At 33.4% G+C, this 16039-nt stretch overlaps 1 long non-coding RNA gene across 1 annotated transcript in view; it reads left to right on the top strand.

Annotated features, from left to right (window-relative positions):
- Nucleotides 1–12363, top strand: part of LOC135203848 (uncharacterized) — a 125132-nt gene extending 112769 nt beyond the window's left edge. Inside the window, exon 3 of the long non-coding RNA XR_010312050.1 lies at nt 12278–12363. This is a non-coding gene — a long non-coding RNA (uncharacterized LOC135203848). The remainder of the gene's footprint in view (nt 1–12277) is intronic.
- The last annotated feature ends 3676 nt before the right edge of the window (nt 12364–16039 follow it).

The raw sequence follows: 16039 nt of genomic DNA, 5'->3' as shown, positions 1-16039 counted from the left end.
ACAGAGAGAGAGAGAGGAGAGAGAGAGAGAGAGAGAGAGAGATAATACTGCCAAGTGTTTATTGCATAAATATTTGTGGGCTGAGGGAACGTCCTCCAGTGGGAGTGGCTGGCATCCCTGTGAACACAGGCGTTGACCCAATATTTGAAGAGCGTTCATGCGCCCAGTCCATGCATTAGGGTTATTACACAAAATAGGTTCTAGTGGGAACTCCCGGAAGAGAGAAGCCAAAGATTAAGTGCTGAGGGTAAAGGAGAGCGTCTGTCATTCTCATTGGTGGAGGTCATGGTCATAGGAAACTGAGTGTGTCAGATAGAGAGAGAGAGAGAGAGAGAGAGAGTCAGTTTATTGATTGCATAAATATTGTTGAATCTGTTGGGTAAATATTTACATTTTCCTTACACATAACAGATAGGTTGATCGATGGCGGTGTAAATGTTCAGTGTCACTTATTCACAACGTTATATTACGAAAGTCTTCCTTTAAAAATTTGCTGCCCAAGTTAACTATGGATATATTCTTAGCTAATAATCACAAATCACTACCCACTCGCGTCCGTGTTATAGATAGATATATATAGTGTTTTTTTTTAATATTTTTAAAATTTTTTTACTATATATATATATTATATATATATATATATCTCGATATATTATAATATATATATATATATTATACAATGCACGACGAGTGGGTATGTCATTGCGATTATTAGCAGATATATCCTGTAACTTGGGCACAAATTTTTAAAAGGAAGACTTTCGTAATATAACGTTGTGAATAAGTGACACTGAATATTTACACCACCATCTATATATATATATATATATATATAGATATTATATATATATATATGCACGGACGCGAGTGGGTATGGGTCATTGTGATTATTAGCAGATTGTATGTATCCACTTTTTACTTGAAATAAATAGATGAAACGCCAAAAAGCATAAAAACGCGCATTATTGCTGTAGGTATATACAGACTCCAGGCACCTTTTGAAAAGAGAAGGTTACTAAAAAGAGGAAAGACAACAGAATAACCTAGTTTCAAGCGAAGAATGCAGCTTGAATTCGACCAGTGCAACTTGCAAAATACAAAAAAAGTGAGATACAAGTGCCATGGCCATCATACAAGAAAAATCATCGTGTACACCAAACATTTTTAGAGAGTAAATAAAAAAAGGGCGGAAATAACAAAGACGAAGGTAAAATAAACATCAAAATAAAACAAGACATGAATGACCTTTTGTTTTCCTTTCGCTGAATATCTTTATTTCTTCTTCTCCCTTGGGTCGGTAGGGAAGGAATTTCCTATTTATTGATGGTTTGATATGACTTTGCCTCTACCTTTCCTAGAGCCTTTGAGGTGTTGGGGGCTGGGGGGGTGTATGGGCTGGAAGGATGAATAATAATAATAATAATAATAATAATAATAATAATAATAATAATATAATATTAACTGCATTTTTTATTTGTAATTCATAATTATGGAAGTGATTATAACGTATGGAAATTCATATATATATATATATATATATATATATATATAGATTATATATATATATATATATATAAATATATATATATATATATATATATATATATATATATATATATATATATATATATATATATATATATATATATATGTGTGTGTGTGTGTGTGTGTGTGTGTGTGTAGATAGATAAGTAGATAGGTAGATTGATAGATTATATTTTGTCACTAATTTTGCACATGATGTTCATAAAATTTTAAATATTTAGCCAGAGATAACCTCTCAATACCTACCGAATAACCGGTATCCGCGAATTATATGCGATGGGTTTTTCCTACCATGACCGGGATTTAAACCTGTTCATTTCCAACGCAAAAAGACACAAATTCGAATCCTGATCGGGTTTTTCGAGCACTAATGATGCATGATTTTCTTTGGATGTAAGTTATAATTCAGGGTTTTTGTGTGGAAATGTGCTTAACACATTCACATCCACAGACATTATATATATATATATATATATATATATATATATATATATATATATATATATGTATGGTATATATATATATATATATATATATATATATATATATATTTATATATATGTATATATATATAAATAAATATGTATATATACGTATATATTTCATATTATATATAATGTGTGTATACATATATGTATTGTTGTTCGTTTCCGGTAATGCATACCAGTTGCTTTGCTGTACGCAAGTAAGTAATACGAATAAAAAGAAAGGAATACTGGGTCAAGCGAAAAAAAGAGACTAGTGCTCGCTAAGCCTACTAAGGAAAAAACCCAATGTGTCAATGTAATATATCACTTTACCTGACAACATTCTTATCCCCTGAATAAAATATGACACGAGGAGAAAAGAAATAACTTCGTGTGGTGGGAAATGGGGTGGTTGTCAACTTTGCTTACACTAGGCGGGCGACATGAATAAGTACGTCTAAGGGAATTGGATATCATCATTCGTATTGATGAGGGTTTTAGTTTAATGTAAAAGAAAGCTATGGCGCCCGGTTTGTCTGCCCAACCGCACTTTTTTCTGTCCGCCCTCAGATATTAAAATCTACTGAGGCTAGAGGGCTGCAAATTGGTATGTTGATCATCCGCCCTCCAATCTTCAAACATAGCTAATCCCAGACATCTAGCCTTAGTAGTATTTATTTCATTTATGGTTAAAGTTAGTCATAATCACGCTTCTGGCAACGATATAGGAGAAGCCACCACCGGGCAGTGGTTGAAGTTTCATGGGCCGTGGCTCATGCAGCATTATACCGAGACTACCGAAAGATAGATCTGTTTTCGGTGGCTTTGATTATACGCTGGAGAGGATGTACAGAAAACTCGATTGTGCCGAAAAAACTTCGGCTCATCATTTACTGTTTTTTTTTTTTTAATATATGTAGTTCAGTTGATGTGATTGTTACTGAATGAATACGCAAGACAATGGTTTTTCTCATCAATCGTTTTAATCCCTAATCCAATGTATTTCTTACCCTTTAGGCTGTTGATGAAGAACCGAAATTCCTAACATTCCCAGTTCTTGCACATTTACCGTTTTATCGCATCTTTAAGAGGTCATAATCCATTTTCCCCCAAAAGCTCTTAAGCCACAATGTCAAATAATAAATAAATGTTTCATAATTTTTTCCATATGACTTTCTTTCATGAGAAACAATGTATATATACAGTGTATATATGTTAAACAATGTATATATGTTAAACTTCGTAAAGGCTTTTCGAAGTTAACCTAATATCCTTCATTGCCATGCGTTTTCAGTTTTTTTTATTTTACTAGATGTTCGGTAAAACAAGATAAAAATCGTAAATTGTTTCACACAAAGGGATACTATATTGATGAGTTAATTTATTTATGAAATCGAAAGTTTAGATAGTAGTGAAAGCGAACTGGCAATTATTGCACCAAAGGTGATATCACTTCCGCCACTTCTTAACTTCTTAGTCAACTCACTATTAGGGATTGACAGAAGAGCACTATTCCGCTGTTATTTGACACGCACACATACACACGAACACGCAGAAAATACAGTAAAGTTCTTTATAACGAATTTATCCTTATAACGAATAAAAGTGAATTACCCATTCCCTATTCAAAAAAATTAACTTAAAAATTTAGGTATGTTAAGAATTATTTATTACGAAATCAGGTATATAACGAATTATTCTGTACGTCCCGGCGGCAGTTTTATTAGTAAAAAAAAAAATATCTGTTATAACTAAGTTATAATTTTATTGTTAAACAAACATCAAACAACTGTTATCACAGTAAACTGTCATTACTTTAATTTTTTTAAACATTAAAATACGTACCCAGTTCTTAAACTAACAAAAACTTTGATTAAAATGTATTAGAAATCTTGATACACTTAAGATGATTTATTTTATCGTGTGAATTTCATTCTGTATCAAAACAGGGGAGGAAATCCAATCATTTCAAGTATCTCCCTTTATAACGAATGATGCCTATAACGGATTGCAGACGACATTCCCCCCCTGGAATTCGCTATAAACGAACTTTAATGAACCTCACAACTCTCCAGGTCAGAAATACAGAAGTAAGTCAGTTTCCCGTATGAAATTTTTGGATGATGTATATCGGAACTTCTGAAAATAGATATATTGCGTCAAAGGACCATTGCACAGAAAGGCAAACAGAAACTGAATAATCTGCCTTTGATACCTTTTTCAGTATCTCTTATTATTTTATCGCGGTGAATATTCAGATCGTTAAAAGTTTTATGTAAACAAACTTTTGAAATTAAATGTTTTCATTTTTGACATTCCAACATGAGTTTTCTAAATATTGGAATATTAATGCCATACAATGGGCTTGAGTTTATTTCAGCATTGAGACAGTTGCACAAATGTATATATAGGTATACTGAAATTATTTTAGAATAACAATTTTAATAATTATTACTAGATTGCGTCCCTGATATAAATGACCATTACCACGTTACTTATCTTATTGAATTTTTCATATTAGTGATAGTTTTTCTCTTCAATTTATGTATAGATATTGATATATTTATATTTTTTATGGATTTGTACTGATGATGCTAGATTTTTTCTCTATGATATAAGTGGGCATTAATATAGTTCTTAATTGTCTATGGGTTTTTCTATCTCATGCTACCTACATTCCTCATGATATAATTGAACCACAATATTTTTCTTTATCTCTTATGAATTTTTCCAACCGGTGCTAGAATTTCCGTCCATGAGAATAAATGAACAATTGGAGTTTTATCAGTGGGATAATCAGGACGGCGCTAACTTTCCCCATCACTGCAACACTTTCCCAGGATGAGAAAATTCAAGTTTTAATTGACTCGTACACAATTCCGTCGAAAAGGAGGGAATTCGTTCGAAACACTTTAGCCTCCCACCCACCCCTCACCCCCTCCCCCCGCCCCACAGTTATTTCGTGTATTGTTTATGCCTTCATCTCTGTTCTCCGTAGGCGGGTAGCTTTACTTCAGGTTCTTTGCAGCGTCCCTTCGACCCCTAGCTGCTACCCCTTTCATTCCTTTTACTGTACCTCCGTTTATACTCGCTTTCTTCTGTCTTACTTCCCATCCTCTTCCAACAGTTGCTTCCCAGTGCAGCTGCGAGGTTTTCCTCCTGTTAAACCTTTCAAATCTTTTTGCTCTTAATTTTCCTTTCAGCTCGAATGACCTCATCGGTCCAAGCGCTTGGCCTTTGGCCAAAGTACTATATTCCTGTGTTCCATAATCTTTGTTAGTTGATCATTCAGTATTTCATCTGACTTATTTGCACTGATAGTTATAGCAGTTTTGTCGTTAGGTGTAATGGTAGTGTCATTTTTATCAGGGCACCAGCTTCTAGGTAAGAAAAGTTAAAAGTATAGTGATAATGAAAATGATCACCAGCATCATTTTAGTTCCTCGTTGGATGAGTGGGTTGCGTGCTCGCCTACCGATTGGGTAGTCTCGATTTCGATTTCCCGCTCTGCCAACGTGGGATCAAAGGAATTTATTTCTGGTGATTAGAAATTCACAATAAGCTATAGGTCCCATTGCGAGGTAACCTATTGGTTCCTAGCCACGTAAAAAATATCTAATCCTCCGAGCCAGCCATAGGAGAGCTGTTAATCAGCTCATTGGTCTGGTAAAACTAAGATATACTTAACAATCACCGTTGCATTATAATTATAACTACTTTAATGTATCATGTCCTTTTTATTTGGTTTAGGAAGGGGTTGGGAGAATGGTGGCCTGGGCAGTAGTGCTCGTCCCATTGCCCTATGTATGCTCTTGGAAAAAGAAATTTAAAAATCTGGCTAAAACAGATATGTTTGACGCAAAGAAAATGAAAATATTTGGTCCGTAACTCATACGAATATAATTTACGAAAACATCATTTCGGAACATAATGGTGACACGTAGAAGTTCACTCTCGACGTGGTTCGGAGGTCACCGTTGGTCCCGTTGCTGAATAACCACTAGTTCCATGCAACATAAAAACACCATACAAACAAACATAAAATTCCAACGTAAAAATGCACCTGTTTTCTCTATAAAAAAAAATCGCTCTAGCCACATAATCTAATTCGATTAAGTTTTCGTAATGATTAATATACAAAATAAATGTACTTTGTCTCTTTTAAAAATACTACCATGGTTTTCCTCCATACCTGATTCACACGACAACTCATAAATAAATGGTGCTATATCTTCGCTTTTACGTGTTGTGACAAGGTTATTCATTCAGTGTAACTTGAGATCATACTAGACGTAACAAGGTTGTTCTTAGCAAGAAATCTGTCATCAATCTCCTGTGAAATGAATATAAATTCGTTTGTCATCTTTCTCCACAACTCCAAAAATTCCCTCGTTATTTGAGCTGATTTTTTATATTTCCGTCGGCAAATACTTCCCAATCGTAAAAAGAAATCCCGAGTATTTATTCCCAGAATTGACTTTCAAATCTTAAATCGTCGATTCAAAGAAAGAGGCTTTTTGAGAGATTCAACTCTGATAGATGGCCTCTTTACATACTGGACGACTGTAGCCTGGTATGCTAGTTGGTATAGCTGAAAGTTGCTTTGTAATAGGTTTTTATGATTTTTTTTTTTTTTTTGCAATATAAACATTTCTGCGTTGTTTTATCGTCCATTTTATTTTCATTTGGTGGGTTCTGACTAATGTTTTCAATCCTTTTCGTATGTTTTCATTATCATTCAGAAGATGAAACCTATTCATATGGAACAAGCCCACATCTTCCACTCACTAGAAATTACAGCTTCTAAAGAATGTGATATTCGTTAAGAAATACACAGTCTCGTGAAGAACAAATGATTAAAAACTCCACAGTTATATATTAAAATATATTTCTATGTAAAAAAACCAAAGATTTTCGAACACCTGAATGGTGTTCCTCATCAGTGTTAACGTCTACACTGATGAGGAACACCATTCAGGTGTTCGAAAGTCTTTGTTTTTTCACATAGAAATATATTTTAATATATAATTGTGGAGTTTTTAACAATGTGATATGCATGATGAAAGAAGTAACAGAATATTACAGGAAATGCAGAAAGAAGGGACAGGTTATTAGTATTAATATATATATATATATATCATATATATATATATATATATATATATATATATATATAACAAATCAATAAATAGATAGATAAAAACGTAAGTAAATTATAAAATACAAGGCGAAAGGCCATATGAATGTTTGAGCATTTTAAACAATGATAATGAATAAAATATATTATGTGACAGCTAGACCATACAATCGTAACAGTAACCACAAAACATCGAACAACAGATAGACAGTGGAACAACTTCCCTGAGGAAGTCGTGCCATTGGAACTTCAGAAGTTCAAGCAAAGATGCAATGCATTACTACCCTACTATAGTGCATTTGATGTCTAGGCCCGTCCCTTACGACGCTCCTGATTGGCTTTTGACAAGCCAGTCACAGGGCTGGACTCTCTCAGTCTCTCTTGAGATTTCACATAGGCAGGATGTGTGGTCCTCTTCTCCAGAGGGATACGTCCTTCAAACGTATGCCTCAGGAGAGTAAAACACACATCCTACTCATGTGAACTCTCAAGAGAGAATGAGTGTTTCCAGCCCTGTGATTGGCTTACCAACAGTCAATCAGGAGCGTCGTAAGGGACGGGCCTAGACATCAAATGCACGGTTGATGTGAATCTAATATAGTATTTTAATAATTTACTTACATTTTTATTTATTGATTTATTAGTTCATTTATCTATTTTTCTAATAACTGATCTCCCGTTTCCGTATTTCCCTTTACCTTCTTTTACTGCTTTCAAATGAACACCATATTCTTCCGAATAATAATAAAAATATATGCCAATACTACCATTCGCCTCTTCGATTCATGACGTACATTCTCCCCAATATTCGCCACCACAAACCGCCCTTGTCTTGCTGCATCATATCCGCCCCCCCACTTTGCATTTCCAGATAGGATCTCTGCGCTCTCTCTCTCTCTCTTCTCTCTCTCTTCTCTCTCTCTCTCTCTCAGTCAGATCAGAAGAAATGGTGAATGACTGCTTTCTGAGTAAAGAAAGGCGGCTTCGGCATTAGATATCACTTAGTTCCGTTGTGTTTGTGCTTTGTGTGCCTGTGTGTGTGTGTGTTTGTGCGTATGTGGAATATTACAAGATAACGTTATTTGATTTCTTATGTACTTTTTTTTATTTCTGTCATACATATATATGTGTGTGTGTCTGGGTGTGTGTGTTTAGTGTATTAATTCTGCGGATGTCACCTACTTTCTAAATGTTAAGAAAAGGAAATTTTAACAAATAGAAATTTGTTTTACTATGAATCTCGTAGTCCTTTGCTCTTTTATTTGACCCTATACATACATATATATATATATATATATATTATATATATATATATATATATATATTATATGTATATTATATATATATTATATATATATATATATATATATATATATATATATATATCCCCCGAGCTTACATCTTTAAGATATTCCATCTTAGTCAAATTGCATTTGCTTTTCTTAATCAAATTCGGTATGCAAATGAGAAAAGTGCATGACGCTGCGTTGTATTAAAGTTGTCTTATACTAATCGTCTTTAGTTCAGCGATACTCGGACACCACCCTAACCCTCGTCCTCAAACAAAGGTGAAGAACTGAATAACTGAAAGGTAAATAATCTGTCATTAAAATGATAAATCGTAATACAAAGTTGTGAGTAATTGCAAGTCTGCGGATGGCCAGTGTATCATTCACTGCTATTCATTCTGGTTCATTACAAGCTGTGCTCGGTGATAATTACGTCATAATACGTCTGTGTGCTGTAGTTACAGAGCCTAGGTTTTCAGATTGAGTATATTCAAGCTTCTTAAACCTAATGACAAGGGAAGATAGATGGAATCAGCGATATTCACGCTACGGAGTTATTGATGGCCATCTTGCAAAGGAAATGATGAAAGAGTATCTTATAAATTGTGATGGATTTCATGAAGAACTTAGAGCTTGGGCATAAATTTCCAGCCAGGAAACGAAAAAACGGACTTCGTATCGCATGACCGGATTGAGGACGGGTCTGATTTATTTCAAGTAAAATATAAAATAATTCGACGAATGTAATGTTACCTTTGAGATGCAATAAATTCAGATCGTGATAACATATTCGTTTAGTGCCGGGCCACTTCCCCTCTCAGACCATTTTGGATGGCGTTTCTCCAATTAATTTCCAAAATTCAGGTTCCAAGGTTTTAGTACAAGTTCCTCTTACTCTCCTTTTACCAGGTAACGAGGACGTGAACTGCATGGAACCATGGCAGAAACGTATGCTGTATTTTGCGTCAGTTCATTTGTAGACAGCGTAATTAGCACAGCGTGCATTGTCGCGGGAAATAACCAACGTGGAAATTGAAAACAGAAAACGTGGCCATGGGAAAACGCAGATGTGAGCTTGGAGATACCGAATGTGAATAATGAAAATAATGAGTCTGGTCATGGAATTCATGGCGGCAATATATGGCAGCTAATGAGACCATAGAAGATAGTTAGTATTCGCCTGGTAAATGGCGGACTAAGATCATGGAAAATATCGAACACGGCCAAGTAAACTAGAAAAGAAAGCGCCTCAGTGGCGTGGTTAGTATGGTGCTGGCGTACCACCTCGGTGGCCGTGATTTCGATTCTCGGCCATTCCACTGAGGGGTCAGAGATATATATTTCTGGTGATGGAAGTTCACTCTCGACGTGGTTCGGAAGTCATCACGTAAAGCCGTTGGTCCCGTTGCTGAATAACCACTGGTTCTGTGCAACGTAAAAACACCAGACAAACAAACAAAAACTAGAAAAGAAGATATCAAGTTAGGCAATGGAAAATAAAGAATCAGGTCATTGAAAGTAGTAAAGAAGAACCTTGGGAAGTAAGTAGAAAATTGCGAATGAGACCAGAGACAGTGGCCGAGAAATCCGTGGAAAATTTAAAATAGCAAAGTCTGTTACATAAAATAAGTAGAAATAGGGGATATAGATAGCAGAGAATAACCCTATGGAAAATAACGACATAATATATGGGAAACAGAAAATTTCCTCCAAAAATCTGGAAGATATTCAATTTTATGAAGATATTTTGGAAATAACGAAGAAGACTATATAAAACTGGCGAATTGTGTATAAAAATGGCGAATTTTCTCATGGGAGGGAAAATAGCGAAGGGCAGCGCCATTCTGGCAAGCAAGCAAAACGAAAGTTTAGTTGAAGAGAATTCTATTTGCCGCTTCCCACAAACACGTTCTTTCTTTTCCCCTTTAGGGTGGCACCACCTCGGAAGGGTGGTTTTTTTTCGGTTTTGTAAAAGCAATTGCGCGTTTTTTCGACCATTTATGTTTTTTTTTTTTTTTTTTTTTTTTTTTTGACAGGCGAAGTTTCGACTTCTTTTTCCACTCAATATCCTTCACCAGAAACAAATACCTTTGTAGGTATATTCAGAATAAAACCAGTCGACATGATACTGTGGTAACTTCTTTGATGTGAAGCTAAATTATGTAGTAGATGAGAACTAATTTCATAACCTATTTGACTGACACAAGTTAATTATTAATTGCATATATTGCAAAGTTGCTTTCAAGGTATAAACCATTGAGCAGTGAGAGCAATAACATAAGTAATATGTTCTTTTGAAAAATATTTATATATCTATTCACACTTATATATACATAAATATATTATTATACACACACATACACGCGCGCGCATACACACACACGCACACATATATACATATGTATATATATATATGTATATATATATATGATATATATATATATATATATATATATAGTAGAATTTACAGACGCGTGCTTGTGCATCTGTCCTAATTTTTCGTTGAGTGCGGAGAGAGAGAGAGAGAGAGAGAGAGAGAGAGAGAGAGAGTAGTGAGAACCGAGTAGTGAGAATCATATTGCCCTCTCAGGTTTAACATACGAGAATGAACCGTCACCATAAAATGCGTCGCAGCTAGAAGAGAGAGAGAGAGAAGAGAGAGAGAGAGAGAGAGAGAAACCATCGGTAAGTTAAAAACTTAATATGCATATATCGGGGAAATTCACTTTTGGTGTGGAGGGAAATGGAAACGAAAGAGACTCGTGTAATATTTAGAGATTTTTGGTACTAAACTTGGGGACAGATTATGTCTTCAAGCTATTTTACTCTTTCTCTTCTTCTCTCTCTCTCTCTCTCTATCTCTCTCTCTCTCTTCTCTCTCTCGTAACTCCCTCTTCTCTCTCTTCGTTTTAGGTAATAGGCGTAAAATATTTTATATATAAACACATAGCTATACTTATATATATCTATATATATATATATATATATATATTATATATATGTATATATATGTGTGTATTTGTGTGTGTTTGTGTGCGTATACTTGCGTATGTGTATGTTTGTATCCTACAAATATATGCTACTTCATCGATGGCATACACATGAATGCGTACATGCACTAGAAACTCTGTCAGCTGTACTTCTTAAAAATCATTTAAAAAAAAATATACCATTTGAGTATAAGACCAGAAAGGGATTTCCTTTGAATATCCGTTGTGTAAGACACTCCTATCGCTGTCGGAAAACAAAGGATTCCCAGAACACACCGCAGTGTAACTTGTCTTCTGAAATAAAGATGTTCCACCGTTTTGCATTTTTACGTCTCGTTCGTATCTGTCTTATTGTCGTTTGTGTGATTGGATTTTGTATACATACGTATATATAGCGGGATAGATAGTTTTGTACTCCGGCTTATGTGTTGCCTAGGAAAAAACCTTTTTAATTCGTTGACTATATATATCCCTACCAACGGCAGGCACATACAACCAATTTATTATTAATTTATAATTGCATAGTCACCAAATGAAGAGAAGACATTAAGAAGACCCAGAAACTTGGCCTTTGGGTAAATAAATAAGCGACTAAAAAATAAATTACTTGATAAATTAATTGAAAATAGATACATTACAATGGCACAATATGATATTAAGTATTTAAGACTGACAAGTGCTTATTGTCGATGCTGGTGATTCATGAATAACTTAGTGGGAACTGCAAGTAATTGATGGGTTAAAATAAATAAGAGATATGTTTTGTTATCAATAAGGTAAGAAATAAAAAACGTAAATTTGATATTTATAACGAGAATTTAGGTAATAAAATGAACAATTCCCTTGCAGGAAATGATGGTGGACGTTATGAGAAAATGCCAGGACACTTTGACACTGGAAAAGGTCCCCCACTGGCCATGGCACTCTGAAGGTGAATACATCATAATAAAGTTGTTCCTGTTCTTGATAGTTATGTGGTAAACGTTTCTTACGTTCGACAGGGTGGATGACAGGGATGTGACATAGGACAACAATATTTTCCTTCCTGCTTGAACAAAGATTTGACCAGTTTCTGTATTAGGTCATCCATTGGTTAGAATTAATTCATTAGTAATTGCATCGTGCTTATAGTGTGTTGATTACGAGCTCGTTAGCACATGTTACGCGCTGTGGAACGGCGCTGCTGTCTTCCCTACCCTCCCGATCCTCCTGCCTACCCCGTCCCCACCCCGGGGCATACAAACAGGTTTTCAGGAGGAAGTTAGTTGTCTCCTCGTTCCGCAACCTATCCCGCACCACTCCTGGGCTGTCAAATCGGTTTGGAGGGGGTGGGTGGCTGTGTCACGTTTCCCCAACTGTCACCTGTGGGAGGACAAACAAGATCCACTTTGATTTAACTATTATAGATTGCTTTGCTTTGATTATTATTTAAAAGTTTGTTAAGCGTTTAAATTACAAAGAGAAAAAGTAAGTATAACATCCAAATGTCATTTTGTATAACAGTATACCCTAAGGTCAAAGGCTTGACTTCTATTTACTTGGCCTTATCGCGTAATTCGGCCAGCCCCCTGGGAAGAACCTTAACGGATTGGCAGTATAGCGACCTTTTCTAGCGCTTGCCCGAAGAAAGCAAGAAGAAATGCTTGAACACGGGAAAAACTCTCTATCGCGAGAGTAAATATAATGTTCTAAAGGGTCCACAATAATAAAAAGTGTTAAGAGTCCGTGTATAATTTTTAAAACTTTACAAAAAGCTTTCGAACCCTTCCCTGGGTTCATCTTCAGTCCAAATGAGCAATTAGTTACAACCTGTACTGAGGTGAATTTAAAAACAAGAGTCGTTGAAGATCGTTAACGAGCTAACGGCCGGTGTCAACGATCTTCAACGACTCTTCTTTTTAAAATCACCTCAGTACAGGTTGTAACTAATTGCTCATTTGGACTGAAGATGAACCCAGGGAAGGATTCGAAAGCTTTTAGTAAAGTTTTAAAAATTATACGCGGACTCTTAACACTTTTTATTATTGTGGACTCTTTAGAACAATTGACATTTTCTATGCAAATCCACATGAAACAATTTAGAGTGGGGATGCATAATACATCCTCGCTCTAAACTTTTTATATGGATATACATAGCAAATGAGTGCCTAGACTCCTTACCTTGAAATCCCTGCCTATCACTTATTATTATTATTATTATTATTATTATTATTATTATTATTATTATTATTATTATTATTATTATTGTTGTTGTTGTTGTTGTTGTTGTTCTTAATAGTGATGGCGATCTCTTGCTTCCTTTATAACCTTGACGAAAATTATATCAGATTTTATTTTATTTTTAAAGATTCCAAGGAAAATTTATTTCAAAAAAACGCTGCGCTGAAAATCGAATTTAAATATTCGGACGTTACTTTCATCTCTAATTAAATAAGTCGCAGACTAGAATAGAACTATCAGTCTTTAAGATTTGAAGCTTCCATTGCCATTTGAAGGAAATGCGTTTTATATAGATTTTTTTTCATCAGCTCGTAAAAGCAAGGATAATTACATTTTTTATTTTATATATATATATATATATATATAGATATATATATATATATATATATATATATATATATATGTTATATATAATATATATATATATATATATATATATACATATATATATATTATATAATATATATCATAGTACAGTTATTATATATATATACGTATATATATATATATATATATATATATATATATAGTATATATATATATATAGTATATATATATATAGTCATATATATATATTCTATATATATATATATATTATATATAACGTATATATAGTATATACACACATATAGATATATACATAATATATCTATATATCATATATATATATATATAATTATTTATATATATTATAATGTATATATATATATACGTATATATAGTATTTACACATATATATATACATACAAATAATATATAAATATATATATATAATATAAGATTTATATATATATATATATATATATTAATATAATATATATTTTATATATATATATGGCATATATATATATATAATATAGAATAATATTATATATTGTATTTGCGTGTTTTATGTATATATATATATATATATATATATATGTGTGTGTGTGTGTGTGTGTGTGTGTGTATACTATATATGTATGTTTTTGCGTACATACTCAGAAAATAGAGGAAACATCAGCGCTTGCTATTCCAGGAAAGAAAGGAGAATAATGAAATTTATCACGCACCTGACGTAGTCATTTTATATGCTAACTCCCTATTTAATGATTAAGTCCATCCTCGAGAGAATTAATGTACCGCTTCCATTTATCGTTGAACTCATCTTCGCTTTTGATAATGCAGAAATCATCATTTTGCAATTTTATAAAAAAAATATATATATCTTTCACAATAGAGTTTCTCATCGAGAATTCAACTTGAGCTAAACGAAACTTTCACATTTCATGTTAGATTTATATTTCATTTCATCATTCTTAATTACACTGTGGTTACATGTCTAACTTGAATTACTTTTCAGTATTTAAACTTGATTGTTAAGGTTTTAAAGCATAGTGATTAAATCTATGCAAAATTCCCGCATAATTATTTTAAGCTGAATGGACGTCACATTTTCCAGCTGAATATTCATTCCGGTTCCTCTCTGGACTGTCGCAGCATTGAAATTTTTGTTACCTTTAATTATTGTCCTGACCAATTTGTTACGCTAGCAGTAGGGACATTTCTTGAAAGTGAACTTTGCTACATATTTTTTATTTCCAGTATATGAAAAAATGACCTAAATATTGACAACAGAGATTCATATTGAAAATCAAGAAAGAAAGGAAAATGGATTAATAGAATGGTTTCCCCTGAGCCTCCCCACCCCCCCAAAAAAATCCATCATAAAACGCATTTTATTGTCCACGAACTCAAAAGATTCAAAATTAAATAAAAACATATACACTTCCTTTTTGCAGCCATTTACTGAATTACCTTGATGAAAAAAGGCAACTGGAACGAAACCATTAATCTCGGTTTAGAAGACTTAATGGTTCCCTGCCCCCATTCCCTGTTTATTCAATTTCTTCATTGGCTCCCTGCGTGAAGATTATAATAGAGTTACTGATACAGGAGTCTCACAGTTTACGTCATATATATATATATATATATATATATATATATATATATATATATATATATATATATATGTGTGTGTGTGTGTGTGTATTTATATGTATACACACACACACTCACATATATATTATATATATAATATATATATATATATATATATATATATATATATATATATATATATATAGTATATATATATATATATATATATATATATATATATATATATATATATATATATATATATATATGTATATATATTATATATATATATATATATATGCAATATAAAAACACTATATCGTGCTTCTAAGAAATCAATAGAGGGATCCACAGTAATATCCTGTTTATCTAGATATAATATGTTTATACAGAGCTTAAAGCTTTCGTCCATCCTCCTGTGGACTTGATCACTAAGCTTAGTGATCAAGTCCACAGGAGGATGGACGAAAG

The sequence above is a fragment of the Macrobrachium nipponense genome, chromosome 44 (genome assembly GCF_015104395.2).
Source record: "Macrobrachium nipponense isolate FS-2020 chromosome 44, ASM1510439v2, whole genome shotgun sequence".
NCBI classification, from domain to species: Eukaryota; Metazoa; Arthropoda; class Malacostraca; order Decapoda; family Palaemonidae; genus Macrobrachium; species Macrobrachium nipponense.
The sequence above is the reverse complement of the archived record's forward strand: the minus strand, read 5'-3'. Positions and strand labels throughout refer to the sequence as shown.